The sequence below is a fragment of the Stomoxys calcitrans genome, chromosome 2 (assembly GCF_963082655.1).
Source record: "Stomoxys calcitrans chromosome 2, idStoCalc2.1, whole genome shotgun sequence".
Taxonomy (NCBI): domain Eukaryota; kingdom Metazoa; phylum Arthropoda; class Insecta; order Diptera; family Muscidae; genus Stomoxys; species Stomoxys calcitrans.
The window spans coordinates 169,151,291-169,164,485 of record NC_081553.1 but is presented as its reverse complement, the minus strand read 5'-3'; the positions used below and the strand labels follow the sequence as shown (position 1 = coordinate 169,164,485).

At 36.8% G+C, this 13,195-nt stretch overlaps 1 protein-coding gene and 1 long non-coding RNA gene across 5 annotated transcripts in view; one reads left to right on the top strand and one right to left on the bottom strand.

Annotated features, from left to right (window-relative positions):
• Positions 1-13,195, bottom strand: part of LOC106081464 (transcription factor E2f1) — a 238,157-nt gene that overhangs the window by 57,209 nt on the left and 167,753 nt on the right. Inside the window, exon 1 of one of the 4 annotated variants that reach the window (XM_059362394.1) lies at positions 6,753-6,970. The exons of 2 other annotated variants lie outside the window; for them this stretch is intronic. The gene's annotated coding sequence lies outside the window, so the exon portion shown is untranslated. Of the gene's footprint in view, positions 1-4,509; positions 6,645-6,752; positions 6,971-13,195 lie in introns of those variants that run through there. One more of the 4 variants, XM_013243433.2, reaches the window with a different exon arrangement.
• LOC131994993 (uncharacterized) lies at positions 6,632-7,046 on the top strand. The gene is made up of 3 exons (XR_009397034.1): positions 6,632-6,717; positions 6,786-6,897; positions 6,968-7,046. It is a non-coding gene; the product is annotated as an uncharacterized LOC131994993 (long non-coding RNA).

The following is a 13,195-nucleotide window of genomic DNA, read 5'->3' as shown; positions in this document are numbered from 1 at the left end:
GGGGAACTAAGGAAAAATTAATGATGGCAACTCTCCCTTGCATATTAGATGGCAATATAGATGGCACTATCGCAAGTTTCGTTTTTACGTCAATACAGTTTTTAACACTATCGATACTACCGACAAAATTTAATTTTCTGTTGAAATGAACTCTTTTTTTTTGATAAACAATTGTTGAATTAACCAACAATTTTAAAATTCAAAAGCGAAATGATTTATTTTTAAGACAAATTACCAAATACGTACTAGTTTACCCTATATTTGATTATTTTGTGGCCGCCATCAGCATTTTTTCTTTAGTAGAATAGAAAAAACAATTGAAAAGGCATTAAGTTCGGCCGAGCCGAACTTTGGATATCCACCACCTCGGGTATAAATGTAAACCCCCTTTCGTCACAATCCGGTGAATATTAAATAACTTATGCACCCAAATTCGGCGCGGATGTTGACCCTTTATCGGCAGATTGGTCTATATGGCTGCTATATTTAATTATAGTTCGATCTGAACCATATTTAGGTGGGATGTCGAAAGGCTTAAAACAACTCAAAATCAGCGAAATCGGCTAAAAAATAAAGCTTTTAAGGGCTTTAGACTCGCTTCTTTTAGAAAGGTAACTCCAATAAGTCAATAAGCAAAATATGCGTTATAAGTCAAGTTGAAATCCACATGTGCTTCACGAATCAACACTTCATCCACAAAAAATAACTGTTTGGTGCGGATTGCATGCCGGCGGTGTAATTGGACCATACTTCTTTGTCTACAATGATAATCGTAACGTTACCGTAAATGGACAAAGCTACAGCGCCATGCCCACTGATTATTTTTGACCTGAATTAGAAGATATGGACTTAAACGATATGTGTTTTTAACAAGCAACATAGCACACGTTAAAATGGAATTATTGAAGAGTAAGTTTGATAAGCGTGTTATCTCAAGAAATGGTCCAGTCGATTTGGTCTAAGCCGAAGACGTTGGAAGAGCTCAGAGCCAACATTGAACGGGAAATAGCGACCGTTTCAGTTGAAGTGTGTGGCCGAGTCATCGAAAATTGGGTCCAACAAATGCAAACATGTCCGCGGTGGCCATAGGAACAAAGTGGAGTTCCAGTCATAAACGTTTTGCAAAAATTGCTTTCTTTTATCATGTTGGCCAAGTTAAAAAACTTTTCGTCCACGCTTTTAATGAATGCCAAATTTTCACTCAGTGAAGAACTTAGTACCACAAATGAAAATGTTTTCGCAGATTTTTTTTTAATATTTATTTTTAAATGAGGCTTCACGGTGAGAACTGAGCTTAATACCTACCTTAATGTGCAATAGTGGTAGCATGTTGCAGTTACTACAGCGTAGCGCAGTGTGACAATGGCTTAATGTCAAACAAATCACGCTTCATTCAAATCGGATTATGCAGCCCTTTGCAGTTAGCTTACAAGTCTACAGTTGTTCTCCTCTAGATAAGAGATTTGCCACAATCGGCATAGATGTAAAAAATTTCCAAATCTTATCTGTGGCCTTATACCAACAGAAGACAAGAGCAGACCAAGGTATGATGGCATGTGTTCCGTATATAACCATATGTATGCTGTAATGGAGGCCACCGTAGCGCAGAGGTTAGCATGTCCGCCTTTGACGCTGAACGCCTGGGTTCAAATCTCGGCGAGACCATCAGAAAAAATTTTCAGCGGTGGTTTTCCCATCCTAATGCTGGCAACATTTGTGAGGTACTATGCCTTGTAAAAACTTTTCTCCAAAAAGAGGTGTCGCACTGCTGCACGCCGTTTGGATTCGGCTATTAAAAGAAGGCCCCTTATCATTGAGCTTATACATGAATCGGACTGCACTCACTGATATGTGAGAAGCTTGCTCCTGTTCCTAAGGGGAATGTTCATGGGCAAAATTTGCATGCTGTATTTATCCAGATGTATGCTGTATCTATCCAAATATGCCCCCAGGTGAGTGTCTACTCAGAAATTTCTTTCTTTTCTCCGGTGTAGGAAAGATGTTATTCTAAGGGTAAGTCAAAGTGGAAAAGCAAGGAAAGGGCTCTGGGAATAGGTGTTAAGTCCCACCCCCAGCATTATTAAGTCCACGTCATTTTCATTGCGTTTTAGCACAAAAAAATTATGTATAGTTCTGCTGCGGATCATTGGATAATAGAAACAAGTGATGGATGCCAACACGTAGAAAATCTGATAAACACAATCAAACACTAAAAGTTGCCAGCTGTAGGTTTAGTGAACGACTCTCGACTTTGGTTTTGAGGTAAAAAGAAAAACAATATTTCCTAAAAACGGTACTTTGGACTAAGTCAAACAAAAATTACGCCTTATCATACAATAATCGTTTACGTATCTGGAGAATTTATATGCACGAAAGATGATGAGGGGGTATACGAGGGAAAGACTAAAATCTATCAACAAATTGAGAGTTCTTATATAACATCCACCATGGATCGCATTTGTCAAGTTCTTTGCCCGGTATCTCTTTATAGGCAAACAAAGGATAATGGATAAGAATTGCTATGCTAATGGAGCTATATCAGGTTATGTACAGATTCGGGTCATACTTGGCTTGGATATTGGAGACCATAATATATCCTATTGTGCAAAATTCCAACCAAATCGTATAAGAGTTGCGCCCTCTAGAGGCTCAAGAAGTATAATCGGGAGATAGGTTTATATAGGAACTATAACAGGTTATGGATCGATTCAGACTATATTTGGCACGTATATTGAAGATAATACGCTTCGCTACGCCATAACGTATACATATTTTTGACCGCGATGATATTTTAAGTCCGTCTGTTGAAAGCACAGTAACTTACGAAGAAGTAAATCTTGTTTCGAAATTTGCTGTTTTCGACAGACGCACATAGACCAATATTTCGATGTGTTCCAAACGGAAGATGATATTAGTATACTCCATCCCAATGTTTATGGTATAAAAAAGAAGAAAAATTAAAATATTCTCTTTTTTGGAAAACTTTATAAAAAGCAACTGCAACTACCACCACAACAATTTTTGCAATCATTTGCACTTGGATTAAAACCTGCTATAATCATGTTAAAACCATTTAAAAAACATATGTGTGTGCAAAAAATTTTCAATTCAGCTGTACCACATATATCAAATCCGAACAATAAGTTTTTTAAAGAAATTTTGGTTTAGTTTCTCGTTTTTTTGGTTAAATGACCACTATAAGCATATGTTTTGTATGTGATTTATTATAAATACATAATCAAATGGACGGACATGCTGGTTTTCACCCAGGAAACATGTAATGTCTGTATCCGATTTTTGCAAACTAGCTATCTATTTGCGGAAACTCGTGAAAAACAAACGAGGAACTCTGCAAAATAACGTTTTAACAGTGATCTACAGTTGCCATGCGATGAAAAATAGTTGGCAACACTTTACGCATCGAGAGATGACACAAGGATTGCAGGGAATTTAGTTAGTGACAAACGTAACGCTTTGTAAAAATTTCTTCTACGTATGTTTAATATACATGTACATTGTAGATGTATGTTAACGATTTGCTTCGGCTATGAAATTTGTTAACTTCGCAAAAACACACTTCACATTTTACCACACAATAAAATTGAGCGACTAATTATGCAAATAAGAAAATGACATATAATACAGATTGCTAGGCATGTTAGCTGGCTCTCTTTTGCATTGCTCACTCACTCACTGACAGTTTTGAGGTATCTGTGGATCTCTTTTATAATTTTTTAAATACTTTCAACACACATGCCCACATTTGAATCAGCTGTTGATACAAGGAATTGGGGCGAATATTTGAAACTAAATTGTGATTTTGTTTTTGTTTGTTTGCACTTTAAAGAATTCACATTTTTCTTTTTCGACTAGATTGTAGTTGTAACAAACTCTCTGGGAGTGTTACATTTTTACAGTCGCATTCTTAATTTATTTTTAATTATCTTGTTATTTTCTGTTTTATTCATGATACCTATATCATGTCAAAGTTATTCCCGCACATATTTTCCGCTTTTTCGTTTTATCGATTTTATTTGTAATGAGTGATGCCTATATTCTTTTTTAGAACAACCCAAGCAGAAAGCAAATAAGTATTTTAATATTGTGTTGTATTCTTTCGTTCTCTCTTCTGGGCAAAGAATTGTATGCCGAGTTTGTTGTTGCCGTTTTCTACCATACGAACGTCGTCCATATGTCCGTCCTTTCATTCGTGTATATCACAAACAGTTTTGAACGTCTTACGGTTTATTCAGCTTTTTTTCATTGGTCTTTCTTAATCGATTAGATTTCTTTTTGTGTGTTTCTTTGTACGCTTTTACGTTAACGACAACGACGAACTCGGGTGGAAGTAGTAGAAGACGAGACTGAACAAACACTGAAATAAAAGTTGCTTAACAATACCGCATAGGAGAAACGATCAACAACAACGATTCAAGGGAAAGAGTGATGAAGAAAGTTTCGAAAAAATCAATCAATATTTTTTGGTTAACAATTTTTGTGTGAGCCCACCTTTTTGTATTGATGTCGTTGAATATTTTCCAATTTTTTTTTCTTCGTTGAAAACGAAAAAAATCTATGCCGCCATTGTACTTTGCATTGGTGGCTTGAAGGGTTTTTTTTTTGTATTTAATTTTGGCTGTTTGGCTGTTAGCGTTGCGGCGTTGTTGGGTAGGAAAGAATTATCGTGTCAGCCAGTTTTTCAGTTTTTTTTCTGTTTTGAGTTTCCAGAATTCACTGTGCGCCGCGCTTATGGTTCTTCGGCCCGAACAGTGCGCTGACAAAGTGGCAAACCAATTGGGGAGTTAACTGCTGCTGAGCGACTTTCCTGATGCGGTGCCTATCACACTGTAACAGAGCAAGCTCTTGTGCGCTGCCCTCTGCTGCTGAGTAGATGGCGCGCCTTGGCGTATGACGTACAACAAAAATTCAAAACAACCAGTATCAGTTGTAATTGTTGTTGTTATATGCGTCACACATTGAATATGCAATGTAAACTACTACTGTTGTTGTTGTTAAGGTTTGCGAAGCGCAATCAATCACGATGGTCACAACTGACGAACAACAAAACTCAGATTGGCTTTGAGAGAAATTTTGTTTGAATTGACGGAATAGAAGCGTTTGAAGTGTCTTTTTGTGGTTATAAGTAAAAAAATATAACACGGCGAAAAATTATATCACAGATGATTTGCAAAGAGATGAGAAGAAGTTATTGCTGCTGCATAGACACGTCTATGTGCATGGGTGTGTGTGTTTTGTATTTGGTTTTTGACGTCGCACTTCAACGTAGGCGGTGAGCATTTAACGAAGATACCTTTTTATGTTATTAACAGACTTTTGCTGCTGCCTCTGTTGCTGGCGTTGGGTGGTGTTATCAAAAGAGAATCTTCAATATTCCCCAAATGACAGATTGTACTGTTATTGAGCAAAGTGTGTTTCATTTTCTGTTGTTGCTTTTGCTGTTGGCCATCGCATTCATTTTCCCCCCAATTTTGGTTTTTGGTCGAGAGACGGCAGACGTCAAATTGTTTGTTTTTCGTCTAAACTGGGTGGCCAGACCAGCCAAGAAAGGTGGCAGGAAGGTCTGTTTGCTGCTCTGTTCCTCTCAGCATCTGTCTCTTGCGTTAGCGTCTTTATGTTTGCTTACTCTTTGGGGTCTTCGTTATATTATTTCTCCCTTTCTTCAATGAATGCGGAGTACACTCAGACTACTGATGTTACCATTTTTGTTATTGTTGTAAATACGCTTAACGCCTGGCTGCTATTCATGACGTCTTTATAAAGTGGTTGAAATATATTTCGTCTAACTTGATAACGTTCTAAATCGGAGCTTTAAGAACGGACATTAAAGCCATAACAATGTAAGTAGATATTGCCAGGCAGTAAGTATCAGCGAAGAAAATAAGTGTTAGAAATCCCCAACGGAGCGAGCAGCAGAATACATAAAATTAAAGTGCGTTGTAGCGTGGCGTAATGCTCAGCGTGGCTGTTTTGGTGAAGGGGAGTTAAAACGGTGACTGGTGATGGTGGTCGTTATTGAGGGGCTAAGGCTGAAGCTGCTGATGTTGGCTTGTCGTTGATGCAGTGCAACCGCAATTATGTGCACCCCTCGATTTGGTGACTTGCAGAGTAGAAGGAATTTAAAACTTAAATAAATTTTATATTGGATTGGCCCCAGCACAAAATCAAGTAAAAAGAATGCGTTTCATGTTGGAACACTTCACTTCACACTCAATGAATGCACACAAACACTCACTTGCTTGCTCACTCAATCAGCCAGTCAGCCAGCCACTCGCCATGTAGCCATAACACACTGGCGCGATTGCTTTTCCAAAATTGGGGAGAAAATCGAAATAAAAAACAACGCAGAGGCAATGTTAACGCGATAATGTTTGAAGACGATTGGGCAGAGATGACACGACCGACCGGCAGAAAAAAATTATACACATATATTTGTTTTTGTTTTTTTCAAAACGAAGGCAACGATGTTTGAGCACTTGAAAGAGGAAGGTTGTTATTGTTGTTCTGTTTTATCTAGATACTATTTTAAGGCCGGTTTCTTTTTATAGATACAAATTAAACGAAGGTTTCCGATTTCTGCATTCCGATTTATATTTTTGCTTTACTCGGGAAAGAAAACTTCTCTTTGTACATTTACAATTTTTTTTTTTCCTAGGAACCTTTTTTCTTTAGAATTCTTATTTTCGCTTTTTATACGTGGTAGGTATGTACATATATTAACAACATCTTCTTACTTAAAGCTTAATTCCATTTCAATGCTGTTTCAGTAACTCCGATGCATAAGCTTCGCGCGCGCGTTCCTTAAATAGTAATTATAATGCGGCGAAAAAAATTCAAGTCAAATACGAAAATGTGCACAACAATCGAAATTGAAAAAAGGTTCACACAATGCCAGCATTACACATTAAATAAAAAGTATTTTTCAAATTCTTTTTTTTGTTTTTCAAAGAGAGCACACAGACAACCACTGATGAGTGTAGCAAACGAAGCACTAAATGTATGAATAAAACGAGAAACGCCAACAAGTTAAGGCAGCAGTCCTCCTCATACACATGGTAACTTGGCTGCAGCGTTATATACAGATACGTACTACACGGCCAGCAGCTCACGCACACTCACACAGCCCAACTGAATTTCAATACTCATTTGCTCTCAGCAGCAACAACAGCAGCGGTACTAACTAACGGCGACAAGAGGGAAAATCAACAACAAGCTGTGATAAAAACAAAACAACAATGTAGACAACAACCTTAATTAAAACCCTACAACACAAGCCAGAGAAAGAGAGTCAGCCAGTCGACATGTCTCTCGTCAGATATGTTCATGATTTGACAACAACCAAGAATCGTAAAAATAACAGAAGAGCCAAACCAGAGTGTAAGAATGTTATGACCAATGCAAGGGATGCCATATATATGGTGTATCAAGCAAGAGATGGGTTACAAGCTAAGCTTGATTGACATCTTTAATATAAACTATAATGGTATGAAATCTTATCATTATTATTTATAGTTACAGCAGAGTCGGGATAGAGTGAACCAATCACTACAAGGACTGTGAAAAATATTCTGATTTCTTAAATAACGTTTTATTTACAGGCTGCAAATGGGGCCTGACTCCGAGAATGATCCACTGGCTCCACAGGAACGTGATTAGACCAATACCTACTTACACCTCAGTAGTTTGGAGAATTATGATGGAAAAAAAGTGCAACGTAAGGATAATACAATACTGTCAAAGATCGTGTTGTCTTGGCATAGACAGGGCTATGAGGACCACTCCCACTAAAGCACTGAAGACTATTCTAGATATCCGACCCATAGACATACAGATTTAGTGTGAGCTAGTCACTGCGGTTATAAGACTTAAGGGGATGGGGAATTTGTAGAGGATAGGAGCAAGTTACACCATCACAGTATAGTCAAGGCGATGATTGGAAACTAGAAGCAATGGAAGGGTTGTCGGATCGGATACCTGAGACGACACTTGAGGTTGAGTGCGAGATACTGCTGCCAGCGTTAGGCACAGTCTTGGATTGAGGGAACTCTGGTATTACCATCTGGAAGTTGATGCTACATGAATGGATTAAAGATAGAGGACAGAGTGGGCCTGGGGTTGGAATGATTTAATCTTTTTACAATGAATTATATATTTTGCGTCCCAAATTACAGAACCATATTAAAGTTAGCTACGCTCCAAAAAATTAACTAATCTTGTCTAATTGTAAATTCTCAATGCCAGTAGGATTGTCGAAAAGTAGGATTATGTAAGCAAACATAACATCTGGAAGATGGCTATTAAATTATATAAAAGAATTTGGCCGAGATGGCTATCATAGGGCACATGGGGAGGTTACATTTATTTTCTTTGACAAGGTACTTTCGAATTTCACTCTTTGGGAACGATTGTCAAGGTAAGATTTAATACACAATATTAACGAATTGCAAAAACCTAGTGAGAGGAACATTATTAACAACAGTTTATGACTAACTTTGTCGAAAGCTTTACTGAAGTTAACGTTGACTATATCAGTTTGTAATATATCTCTAACACTCTCATTAACTAAAGTCGTGAATTCAAAAAAGCTTGTGACAGTATAACGCGATTTCCGAAAACCTTGCTGACATAAGATGATAAAAAGGAGATACCCCTGATGAGAAAGCATGTCTGTAATAATGTTTTTAATTAACTAAGGAATGACACTTAGTTTTGCTATACCTCTCTAATTCGATGCATCTATTTTAGTGCCTGATTTAAACAGTGGTATTATGTTGGTAGCACGGAATTCCGGAATTAGATTTTTTCGAGGTTACTTTTAAGTATTTGAGCGAACAAGAAATCAATTAATGGCTTAGGTGTTTGGCCATAGTGGCATGAGAAGGATTAATATCCGCAATCTCTTTTCAACCTTATTCTATGTTCAGACCAAAGCTGTTTTGAGCAAACGACTCGCTTTCCATTTATAATGCTCTAAAAACGACTTGTTTTCCAAAACAAGTCAGTATAGACATAGCATTACCTGTACTGCAATTCTATAACTTATAACGAACATCGTTTAGTTAAATTTGTCGACAGAAAAATCGTTTGTATCAACGATCATGTTATTCTCTAATTGCCACAGAAATCGTTATTTGTTTTTTTTTCTCTTTGGCAACTCTAGCAATAAATAAAAACGAAAAGCTCAAAGAGGAATCGACGAAAAAATAAATAATTCTTCTCATAGCCTGTAATTCTTCTTTTATTAAAAGTGTTATCAATACCAATTTGTTCGTATAAAACTTTTGCGGACATTTTTTCTCATATTACAAAAAGTTCGCTACCACGCTTATAGTGATTGTGCACACGTATTCGAAATGTTTTAAGAAAAAACAAGAAGCAAAATCGGGAGATAGGTTTATATGGGAGCTGTATCAAGCTATTGATCGATTCAGACCATATTTAACACCTATGTTGAAAGTCATGAGAGAGGCCGTTGTACAAAATCGGATGAGAATTGCGCCCTCTAAAGGCTCAAGAAGTCAAGATCCCAGATCGGTTTATATGGCAGCTATATCAGGTTATATACCGATTTGCGCCATACTTAGCACAGTTATTGGAAGTCATAACAAAACTAGCCATGGAAAATATCTGCCAAATCGGATAAGAATTGCGTCCTCTAGTGGCCCAAGAAGTCAAGATCCCAGATCGGTTTATATGGCAGCTATATCAAAACATGGACCGAATCGGACCATTTACAATCCCAACCGACCTACACTAATAAGAAGTATTTGTGCAAAATTTCAAGCGGCTAGCTTTACTCCTTCAAAAGTTTGCGTGCTTTCGACTGACAGACGGACAGGCGGACGGACATGGCTAAACCGACGATAAAATGTCATGCCGGTCAAGAATATATATACTTTATGGGGTCTGAGACGAATATTTCGAGTAGTTACAAACAGAATGACGAAATTAGTATACCCGCATCCTATGGTGTAGGGTATAATAAGCTGCTCTCGAACTGGGTCGCAAACAACTCAGGTTCAAAATAATGCGGCATATTTTGCAATCAATTTCCATGCGATTGAATTTAGAACATGGCTTAAAAGCGTGCACGTTGTTTTTTCCAACTTGTTAGAACGCAAATAAAACAATTTACCAAAATAAACGCTGGTGGTAAAACTTGAACTTCGCACATGGACTGGTTGGTGGCGCTTGTGAATATAGATAAATGTGAATTATCTAAGAACATCTGCCAGCAGTAGGGGGGAAAACATCGCTAAAAATTTGTTCTGATGATCTCGCCAGGATTTGAACCCAGGCGTTCAGCGTCATAGGCGGACATGTTAACCTCTGCGCTACGGTGGCCTCTATTTTACACTTGAGCCCCTTAAAGGCGAAATTCTTATTCAATTTGGCTAAAATTTTACACACACTTCTACTGTGATCTTCAACATTCAATTCAATCAGCATAGCAATTATTTTCTTATATTCTTTGTTTGTCTAAAAAGAGATACCGGGAAAGAACTCGACAAATGAGATCCATGGTGGAGGGTATATAAGATTCGGTCCGGCCGAACTTAGCAGGCTTTTACTTGTTATATTTTCAATGAATTGAAGCGACATCTATATTGATGCAGCGACTTGTCGCTACTTTTTACCAATATAACTTAGTACCACTTCTAAAGAAAGTGTTTGCATTTTCTTCGGCACCAGAACCGAGTACCGCAAATTAAAAATTCTTCACAGATTGTTTTGTATACAGTTTCACTTTGAAATCTGAACTTAATATCCACCACAGTATATTTGTATGCGACCTTTCTTAATATTTGAACTTAATATCCACCTTTTCAATTAAAAAAGCGATATCAGTTTTTCAAACATTTTCCATTTATAACTTTTTATACGAATTTTGACAGTTTTTCTCGTGAAAAGAGGAAGAGAGTACGTGAGGTGTAAGTTGAATTCTATAATAATAAGTCGAAGTGTTGAGTGCAGAGTACGCTGATCGGTTTTGGAGCAGTTATAAACAAATGTTAAACAAATTTATCCATTTTTTTAAATAATTAAAGGAATTTGTATGTACCAACACAATCTTGCCTAGATTTCAAACTAGGATTTATTATTTTTAACTGCTATCTTTGAGTTCTAAGCGTTTATTTGTCACACATGTTTTTTTCTACATTTTTCGATGTGAACAAACGAACCATGTATCAACACTCGATGAGTCAAAGAAAAGCTTAAACGTATTTGTTGCCATGATTCTTACATTTCAACAAAAAAAAATCCTCTGGTTACTCTACTTCTATACTCACACGAATTCCTCAGACAACTGAGAGAATAACTGTAAGCAAAGCGATTAATGTGATTAATAGCACGAAACAACAATAGCCCAAGCAAAGTAAAAGAAGTTCATTAAACATTTTGAGCAAATCTCATTCACAGTTTACTTACACAGTAACGATGAACTTAATGAAAAAATAATAAAAAGGCGGAGATTTTCGAATGTGACGAGGAGGATTTGATTCTCTCTCTCTCTCTCTCCCTCTCTCTCGCTTAGTTCATGAAATAAAGCCGATGCAAAGCAATAAGTAAATTTTACCGGCCATTCTACTGAGTAACAAGAATACGAGAACGAATGAACCGATTATGTGGACATTTCAACTTTTAACTGTCATCATTTATTTTATTTAAATGTACACAACTTATTATATTTCATGAGTTTTTATGAGCCAGTGTTGAGTTCATAACTCAGTGAGAGCGTGAGAAGGAGGTTAATGAAATACGGAATGCTGGCTGGTGTTCTAGTTTAATTTTTTATGATTTTGAATGGTGGCTTTTTAATTACTGTCTATAAATAATTGCTACTTCACATTGGCTAAGTATGTGGTGAGTCCAATCTACTTGTTCCTTTTGCCAAACATATGTGGTTGAGAGCCTCCACCCAAAATCATTTTTTCTTCTGATTCTCCATGTGCTTCTTCGTTTACGTTGCGTTGCGTTTCGTTTCATTGCCCCATGACAGACCAGTCAGCCGACCTTAATGAAGTTCATTTCTTTAGTGTTTGGCATTATTTAGTTGGAGAGCAATGCATAGATGAGTGTTTGTGAATTTGACTGTTGTTGTTTATATTTTATATAGCATGGCAAGAGAGTGTGGAGAGGTAGCGAAGAAAAGGAAACAGTAAAACCAAAGCAAAAATGTATGCAAGCCCTGTTATATGAAAAAGGTGGAGGACTATCTACCTACAGCGATATCTATGGAATTGTGTGGAAAAATAGCTGTATAGCAATAACAGGGATACCACAAGATTATGTAGAAAGTTATATTTCGATTGTACCTACTTCATATTACAAAACTCTAAGATAACTTTAGCTAATTGAAGAAATGTGTAAACCTGACATGCATAATAAATACATATGTATGTGTAAAATTCGATGTAAACTACAATTAGTATTATCACAACAAAGTGGGCACAATGTTTTGTATCCCATTTACACCCCTTCTTCATCGGCCTTTAGTACCCATTGGCAATCTTAAGAATTTCTTTTCAATGACGCCAGCATTATAAGCTCATTTTATATCAACATATTGTGGTTTTTCTTAGAAGCGAGTCCCAAAACTTTGATAATTACCTACATTTCATGCTACATTCGGGCTTTGCCCTTCTTAAAGAGCCCTTCATTAAAATTATTAAATTTGCTTAAATAACTCACTGTAAATAATCCCCACCACAGATTGACTTTTTTCCATGTACAAATTTTCAGTGAAACACACATTTGTACATACATATGTCGCAAAGTCTAAAAATAAATTCCCGGTTTTATTTATCTTTATTTCTTAATTTTCCTTTTATCCGTGTAATGTCGTTCCTCTTGTGGTGAATGACATTGTTGAATAATTCTAGCGGCAAAAACAATAAGAAGCGAAAAAAACAGCAAATTAGTGCTGTTAATTTTTTGAAAAACAACAACAACAAAATCACAAAATCATGAACGGCGGCAAAACTATGGGGGCCGCTGTGCCCCGTTTACATACGAAAGTTGTAAACAAGTTTTTCCACGGGAGGCACAATGCCGCTTAAACTCAATTGAGGTAAAGTAGTAGTAGAAGACAAAAAAGAAGAAATAAGCAAACGAAATACAAAAACACGCAAATTACTTGTAAATTAAAACAAAACAATAAATTCCGAAGGCAAAA